At 38.7% G+C, this 9081-nt stretch overlaps 1 pseudogene; it reads right to left on the bottom strand.

Annotated features, from left to right (window-relative positions):
- Positions 1-398: 398 nt before the first annotated feature.
- On the bottom strand, positions 399-7180 carry LOC113318930 (annotated as a pseudogene).
- Positions 7181-9081: the final 1901 nt, after the last annotated feature.

Here is a 9081-nt window from a genome sequence, read left to right as displayed (position 1 = left end):
AAAACAAAACTTGCTTAGTGGCAGGCCGCGCAATGTATTTAACCCTTCATGTCTCTAGCAATTTGCATTCACCCCGATACATCTTTCGGGTAATATTAAAAAAAAAAAAAAAAAACTTTAGCGCAAAAGAGAAATTAGGATGTTCATTCACTATATATATAGTAGAGCATCTGATGGTGTGGAACGTGGGAAAACTGCCATTGGAAGAAGCTAGTTCAAGAAAGCTTTGCAGGCATCAACATACAGATAACAATATTGTACCATGCCGGAACGGTCGACAGATGATTCTGGATAATGATTCTTTCGAGTGGAAAACGTGTCTTGAATTATTGCTTTCAATGAACCAAATTTTACTACACGATAGGCTCATAAGATAAAGCCTCGACTCTTAAACATTCTTATTCAAAGACAGTTATTTGTTTAGCGAACAAGAACAACAATCAAGGTTACAAAAACCACGCTATAAGACTATCAACAAAGAGGTGTCTGCTCATAACCCTGCACCAAATTGTTATTACCAGAAAAACTTATCTGAATAACTGATTCATGATGCACAACCATCTGGAGTAACTATAATCCTAATAGGCACTCTCTTGAAGATAAGCCACCCTATTTATATACTCTGGAAACCAGATGCCGTTTATAGCACAGTAAAATAAAAGATTGTAAGACCAGCTAGAGAATAGACAATTCAACAGGTTCAACGTAGTACAACTTTAACTTCTTATACACAATTCTTATAAGGATTCTTCAACTTGGGGATTTTGAGAATGAGAAGCTGCAAGAAGAGCAGCTCCAATTCCAGAGCCATCGTTTGCATGCTCAATAACAACGGTTTGTGCAACTTCATCTCCGAGTAACTCAGTCAGGGTACTCTTTAAGCAGGATCTGAATTCGGTGTAGTGCTCAAATAATCCTCCATCCACAGCTATAACAGTCCTCTGCTTCTCTCCCTCCTTGACCGTGTCTTTTCCCATCTTTTTCAAAATGCCCAGGATCCCTGCGGCTGAAAGACGGGCACCTCGTGTGGCAACAATGTTGCAGAGATCTACAACAAGTCTGCTTGTTTCAATGGAAGTACAAGATATCCCAAAGATGTCCTTCAGTTTGCTTTCAACCACTCTCAAATCTGGGGATGTGTCATGATGCATGGCTGACATTTCAGGAGTCCTCAAAATGAATCTAGTCTTAAGTTTTGGCGGAACAATGTCACCAAAAAACTCAGCCTCTTCAGCCATTTTGCAGAGGACTCTACGTACAATATTGTTGGCGCAATGCGGAAATGTGATGGGTTTATGGAAATGAATTTAGGAAGAGAGGTTGGTTAATTGAAAGGTGAGGCTTATATTAATATGAAAATGAAAATATTACAAGAGGCTTGTGTAGCAACTTTGGCTTACACTAGTTGTTTACAAAGAGGCACTTTGGCTCTTACTCTAACCTCTAGCTCTCACTCTAACTCTTGTTTACTCACTTGAGTTTTTGATTGTTGTTGGATGGTCCCAAATGAATCAATCCTATGCCTATTTATAGGCTTCATGACCAACTACTTACTTCTCTAGATAGTTCTATCTAGACTCTTCTTTACACTCACAACTTAGATATTACAAGAAAATTCTAGAGAAAAGAATTCTCTAGATAATACTTGATGTAAAGAAGGCCTAGAAGATTCTAGTATTGGGCTTTACTTAGTGTAGATGATTATTTGGGCTTTACTTATTGGGTTTTCACAAATTATGTTTTTAACACCCCCTCTTAATTTGTAATGTTAAGTTTTTCTCTAAAATGATTGAATTTGTCCACTGTGACTGCTTTTGTGAAGATGTCAGCATTTTGTTCTTGTGTTGGACAAAATTGGAGCTCAATTTCCTTGTTTTCGACCAGCTCTCTGATAAAGTGATGTCGTAGCTCTATGTGCTTCGTCCGTCCGTGAAAGACTGGATTTTTTGTCATTGCAATTGTAGACATATTGTCACAGTAGATAGTCGTCGGCTGCTTTTGCATTTGTTGTAGGTCGGTCATTATTCTTCTCAACCATACTGCTTCACATGCTGCACTTGTTGATGCTATGTACTCTGCTTCGGCTGACAATAGTGCCACCGTACTTTGTTTTTTAGAACTCCAAGAGATAACTTTTGTTCCCATACAAAAAACATAGCATGATGTGCTCTTTCGGTCTTCATTAGAACCTGCCCAATCGCTATCTGTGAAGCCAATTAAATCATTATATTTTTCTCTTGTATACTTGATGCCAAAATCCTTCGTTCCCTTGATATACCGAAGAATTCTCTTTGCGGCTGCATAGTGTGACTTGCTTGGCTCGCTCATAAACCGAGAAACAATACTGGTTGCATTGACGATGTCTGGCCTTGTATTTGTTAAGTAGATCAGTGAGACGACTAGACTTCTGAATAAGGTTGGATCAACTTTTGTCGCTCCATCATTTTTTACCAATTTCTCATTGGTACCCATTGGAGTTGCAATTGATTTGCAATCCATCATGTTGAACATTTTCAGTAAGTCTTCTGCATATTTTTCTTGGGAGATGCATATTTCTTCTGGAGATTGTTTTACTTGAATCCCAAGAAAATATCGCATAAGTCCTAAGTCTGTCATCTCATATTCTTTCATCATCTCCTTCTTAAATTTTTCTGCCATCTCTTGTTTTGTACTGGCATAAATTAAATCATCGACGTAGAGACAGGCGATTAGAAAATCTGTACCTTGTTTTTTGATGTAGAGTGATGGCTCACTTGGACTTTTCTCAAATCCATTATCTCGGAAATACTTGTCGATTTTTTTGTTCCATGCACGCGGTGCTTGCTTGAGACCATATAGTGCTTTGCGGAGACGATATACCATTTTTTCTTTTCCTTTGCGGACATATCCTTGAGGCTGTTCGACGTACACCTCTTCTTCAAGTTCTCCGTTTAGGAACGCCGACTTTACATCCAATTGGTAAACCTTCATTTTTAGTTGAGCTGCCAAAGCTAACACCATCCGAGATTGTTTCCATGCGAGCGACTGGGGCGAATGTCTCGTTGTAGTCGATTCCTGGTTGCTGGGAATATCCTTTTGCAACTAGCCTTGCCTTGTGCTTTTGAACCGAACCATCTTCGTTGTACTTTTTCTTGTAGACCCATTTCAGACCAATGATCTCTTTGTCACTTGGATGATGAACAAGCTCCCATGTCTTGTTTTTCTCGATTACTCGCATTTCTTCGTCCATGGCATGTCTCCATTTTTCTTCCTTCGCCGCTTCCTCATATTTTTGAGGCTCTAGTGCTATAAATGCACAATTAGATGTATCATAGATATCTCTTAGAGAACGCGCCTTTCTAGGAGGGGCACTTGCTTCCGATGAACTTGGACTTTGTTGTGTTGGACTAGGAGATCGCGGGCTTGCTGGTGGAGTACTTTCTTCTTGACGTGGCTGATCTGGCTCGTCTTCGATGAGTAGTGGCAACTCGTGGTTGTCTGCTTCATCATTCCAATCCCATGATTTGAATTCATCAAAAATAACATCTCTTGAAATTACCAGTTCCTTTGTATCTGACTTTAGAATTCTATATGCTTTAGACTCTTCGATGTATCCGATGAATATTAACTTTTCTCCCTTTTCATCGAACTTTTCTCTATGTTGGGATGGAATATGTGAGTATTCTAAGCAACCAAAAATTCTGAAGGAAGTTACCTCGGCTTTTTTTTATGCCAAGCTTCATATGGAGTTTTGTTGAGAACTGCTTTTGTTGGCGAACGATTAAGGATGTAGACCGTCGTGTTGACTGCTTCTGCCCAGTAATTGTTGGGTAGCTTCCTTGCTTTCAACATGCTGCGAGCCATTTCAACGATCATGCGATTTTTTCTTTTCGCGACGCCGTTTTATTGTGGAGTGTATCGGATAATAAGCTCTTTCTTAATACCGTTATCTTTGCAGTAGTTGATAAACTCATTTGAGGTAAATTCTCCACCACGGTCTGTACGGAAAACCTTTAGTTGGTGACCAATTTGCTTCTCTGCCAACGCCTTGAACTCTAGGAATTTAGGGAATGCCTCGGACTTTTGCTCGAGAATATACACCCACATCATCCTGGTATAATCATCCACGAATAGGAGAAAATATCTTCTGTTGTTGAGTGAAGTTGTTCTTGTCGGACCGCAGATATCGGCGTGCACCAATTCGAGGGGCCTTCTTGCTCTCCACGATTTGTTTGTGAATGGAAGTCTGTGGAACTTCCCAAGAATACAACCTTCACATATTTTATCTCCACCGTTGATATTAGGAAGACCAATTACCATGTTCTTTGATTTTAGAACCTTCAAGGATCTGTAGTTGAGATGCCCGTATCTCATATGCCATAGCTTGCATTCATCTATATGATTGGTACTCATTGCACAATTTTCAATTGATGGCATAGATAAAGAAAAGACAAAATTTCCTGACATTTTTACTTTTGACACGAATTGTTTATTAATTTTATCATAAATTGTGCATTCTCCGTCTTCGAAATGTAGTGAGTACCCTTTTCTTATAAGTTGTCCAACACTTAATAAATTTGGAGCTAGACCGGGAACATAAAGAACATCAGATATGTATCGAGTTTTACCTGACCTTGTACGGACGGATATAACCCCTCTTCCTTCAACATTTGGAACTTTCCATCTCCGAGTTTGACTGGTGGAATCTCTTGCTCCTCCAATTTTATGAAATATTCTGTGTTTCCTGTCATATGGCTGCTGCATCCGCTGTCGACGTAGCATATACCTTGCGCTTCTTGTTGTGAGGTGAGGCAGGAATAAAATACTTGATTTTGAGATTCATTTTTCTCGGAATAGTTAGCTTCGTTGAGCCAACAATCTTTTTCCATGTGATTTAATTTATCACACTTGGTGCACTTATACTTGCAATCTTCAGTTACATGTCCAAACTTTTTGCAAACATTGCATCGGAAATTTGAGGAGTTATTTTTTCCGTACTTTTGATTGTTGTTTCTATAACCTCCTTTTCCTTTTCCACGTCCGTGGTAGAAATTTCTGGGTCCTTGAGTTGACGTCGACCCTTTCTCGTACTGCGAGTTGGATGACGATCCCCCTCTGGAGCTTTATTTTCTGGCTTCTGTATTTTTCTTCTCACTGAAATTTATTTTTGATTGAAATGCCTGCTCCAATGGTTGCTCCGCGAACCTATTTATTCTTTTCTCGTGCGCCTCGAGTGAACCCATTAATTCATGTACCGAGAGAGTCGATAAATTTTTTGATTCTTCAATGGCAGCGACGATATGATCAAATTTGAATGTTAAGCTTCTTAATATCTTTTCTACCACTCTTTTATTTTCAATGGTATCTCCATAACTACTTATTTGATTTACTATGCCAGTAACTCTTGAGAAGAAGTTCTGGATAGTTTCATTTTCTTTCATAAGTAAATTATCAAAATCTCGCCATAAATTTTGTAGTTTAATGGAGATTACCTTTTCTGATCCTTGGAATGCTACTTTGAGAATATTCCAGGCCTCCTTTGAAGTTTTCGTCACCAAAATTCGAGGAAAAATAGCTTTGCTTACGCCCTGTCGTAGAAACAGTAGTGCTTTAGCATCTTTCTACTTATTTTCCTTATACCCCTTTTTTTCTGCGTCCGTCCATGACGACAGAGTTTCTACTGACTCTGGTACTTTATAACCTTCTTCTACAAAATCTCATAGGTCTTGTGAAATGAATAATGTCTTCATTTGTAAACTCCAATAATCGTAACTCTCACCATCAAAAATTGGAATTAGACTTTGGGCATAATTGAAACCTTGAATACTTTGGTTAATTGCCATGGATAAAGTTTTAGGATTACTGGGTTAGGTTTGCTCTGATACCAAATTTGTTGGCGCAATGCGGAAATGTGATGGGTTTATGGAAATGAATTTAGGAAGAGAGGTTGGTTAATTGAAAGGTGAGGCTTATATTAATATGAAAATGAAAATATTACAAGAGGCTTGTGTAGCAACTTTGGCTTACACTAGTTGTTTACAAAGAGGCACTTTGGCTCTTACTCTAACCTCTACCTCTCACTCTAACTCTTGTTTACTCACTTGAGTTTTTGATTGTTGTTGGATGATCCCAAATGAATCCATCCTATGCCTATTTATACGCTTCATGACCAACTACTTACTTCTCTAGATAGTTCTATCTAGACTCTTCTTTACACTCACAACTTAGATATTACAAGAAAATTCTAGAGAAAAGAATTCTCTAGATAATACTTGATGTAAAGAAGGACTAAAAGATTCTAGTATTGGACTTTACTTAGTGTAGATGATTATTTGGGCTTTACTTATTGGGTTTTCACAAATTATATTTTTAACAAATATCTCCCAAATACATCCCAGAAATCATCTTCTCAAAGATCTGTTCACCAGCGTTAAGACTGTCCTGGTCCAAAGCCCGATCATGTTCAGTCACAGGAAGGTGTGATGACCAGAAGTTACCCCACTCCATGTTGATTTCTGTTTCTCCTGTTTTAGGAGTGTCGTGTGCACGCTCTACATATGCTGCGTTTGTTCCAGTTCCCAAAATAACTGCAGCTGCAACATCATTATTCAAATATTTGCCTCCAGCTAATGTACCAATTGTATCATTCACCAGAGCCGCAACACGCATGTCTATGCCCTGCCTGTCTAAGGCATTATTTAGTTCTGTCACCACATCTTTACCAACCGCATCGTCGATGGAGAAACCCTTTGTCCACCTGATAAGAGTTCCAGATGCGATCGACAACTGCTTTACAGGGAACGAAAAAGTAAAACCCAATTCCCTCTGACTACCAGCAGGGAGGAAGAAACCTTCTCCTTCTGTAGCTATAAACCTTGCGAGTTCTTTCGCGATGAAATCAAACAGTTCGCTTGAAGTGGCAGACGTCATCAGTTCAGGAGGAATTGAGACTTCAGTAAATTCTTGTTTAGCTACCCGACCATCTCTTCCACCCAACTGTACACGCAACACACGGAAGTTTGTGCCTCCGAGATCCAAAGCGTAAAAGAGTCCATGTTCATCACCGGTAGGGAGGTTATCAAAGCTGTTAAGCATCTTAAAGCTTACTAGCACCACCTTTAGAAACTGCAAGACCAGCATGCATCTCAGCAGTCATATCATCAGCAACTTGTCTAAGTTTCCCCATTGGTGTCGCACACTTTGCTTCAAATTCTTTCAATATAGACGTAGCTTTACTCCTTTGTGAACTTTTTATCCTATGTGTTTCAATTAATACTGCCGCTGCAGCACATAATCCTGCTGCATGTTTCCGTTTTTGATTATCGCAAACACGCTTCATCCTGCGATGTTTTTCTTTGAATAATTTAAAAAAAGTATCTCCGACTTTATTAGCAGTCTCGATCCTTCCTCCTAGCATCTTCTTGTTTTCTGTACAAATAAAAAGTTGCAATCGCAAGACAACACAAGAAAAGAGTACGTACTCTTAAAACAAAGAAAGAAAGAAAACAAGAAAGAATGTAACTGTGTATATTATGATAGATGTGGTTGTTTATTTATAGATATTCAGAGACTTGGATCTGGAAACCTTTACAACAATCTCCCTCTCGGATTCCCAGTTGGGATCGAAATGGGAAAAGCTATTCCCAAATCTTATAGTGCTAGATAATGTAAGTGGGTTAAAAGCTAAAACCTACTCCAATTGCAGGAGTCTCTTGCAGCGACTTTAGAACAAACACCAGTATTGGTGCAGCCAGCTACTCCAGGAAAAAAGAAAGACGAGGTAATGACCCCTCCAGTGAAACGCACCGGAGCATTAGAGACTCTTTGGCCGTTATGGTTGCGCAGGTCACAAAAACATAATTCAATTGACAATGTGTACTGATATGGTAGTAGAATATATGAATTATTCTCGTGGCCTGTTATTAAGCTATGTATCTACTGCTATGTTAATCTTGTCGGATAATGTCCTGCTTATTTTAGCAATATTTTTTCGTTCGTGACCAACTCCTAAATATAAGCTCTGAAGCAAAACCCATCTAACTGATTAGATTAAGTTTGTAGCAGGAGTCTGTCCAGTGTTCAACCTCTATATCCTTCTAATCCGCTCTTGCTGAGAGACAGGTCAGTTGAATTAAGTTGAAAACAGGCACTCTTTTTGTAGTTGAGTTGACACCATTCCAAAACATAACTTTGGTGTGCCCAAGAGGCACGCGTTGCAGTGGAGACGGAATAACTTTGTTGTGCCCAAGAGGCAGGCATTGCACAGGAGATGAGAGACAGAGTGGGATGTGGCGGAGACTTGGTCATGCAAGTATCGTGCCGTGTCTTAGCACACTCTGATTCGTGTTTTGATATTTGTACAAGTTGATCTTTTAATTTTATTTTTTGCAAAATTCATTCATTAGAAATTTTATTGCTTAAAAAAAAGTTGTTTATGTATTGTTTACCGAAATTATGCGAGAATAGCATTGCTGTTCTCATAAGATCTTAGACTTTCATATCCAGGAACCCAACATTCCTATTTTCTTAAACTTTTATTTTACAAAATTCCTGGCAGCAAATCAACATTCGAGGCGTATATAACAAGATATGCCTACTCATGACCCTGCACCATAACAGGCTCATAGATTCAAGAATAAAATTTCACATTCTACGATACAGAAAAAAATCAGCGGCCTCAACTCTTAAAGCATCTTGTTCAAACACCAGTTATTTGTTAGCGAACAACAAGTAAATATTGAATACCATGCTATATGACTATCAACAAGAGGTATATGCTCATAACCCTGCACCACATTAATATTACCAGAAATACTACAGCCATCTAGTAACTATAATCCAAACTATTGAAGATAACCCAAACTATTTATACACTCCAGAAACCAAAAGCCATTTATAGCAGTCACAGTGAAATAAAAAAAGACCCAGAATGGAAGACTAGCTAGAGAATAGACAATTCAACAGGTTCAAAGTACACAGCTTAAATCATGGCAACTGAACAATTTCTACATTTAACTTGCAAAAAGTATCGTCCAAACTCAGACAATATAACCTCCTTGTTCTATACCACATTACACCAGAATGAAATATTTTGGCACATAA

The sequence above is a fragment of the Papaver somniferum genome, chromosome 10 (assembly GCF_003573695.1).
Source record: "Papaver somniferum cultivar HN1 chromosome 10, ASM357369v1, whole genome shotgun sequence".
In the NCBI taxonomy this organism is placed as follows: Eukaryota; Viridiplantae; Streptophyta; class Magnoliopsida; order Ranunculales; family Papaveraceae; genus Papaver; species Papaver somniferum.
The sequence above is the reverse complement of the archived record's forward strand: the minus strand, read 5'-3'. Positions and strand labels throughout refer to the sequence as shown.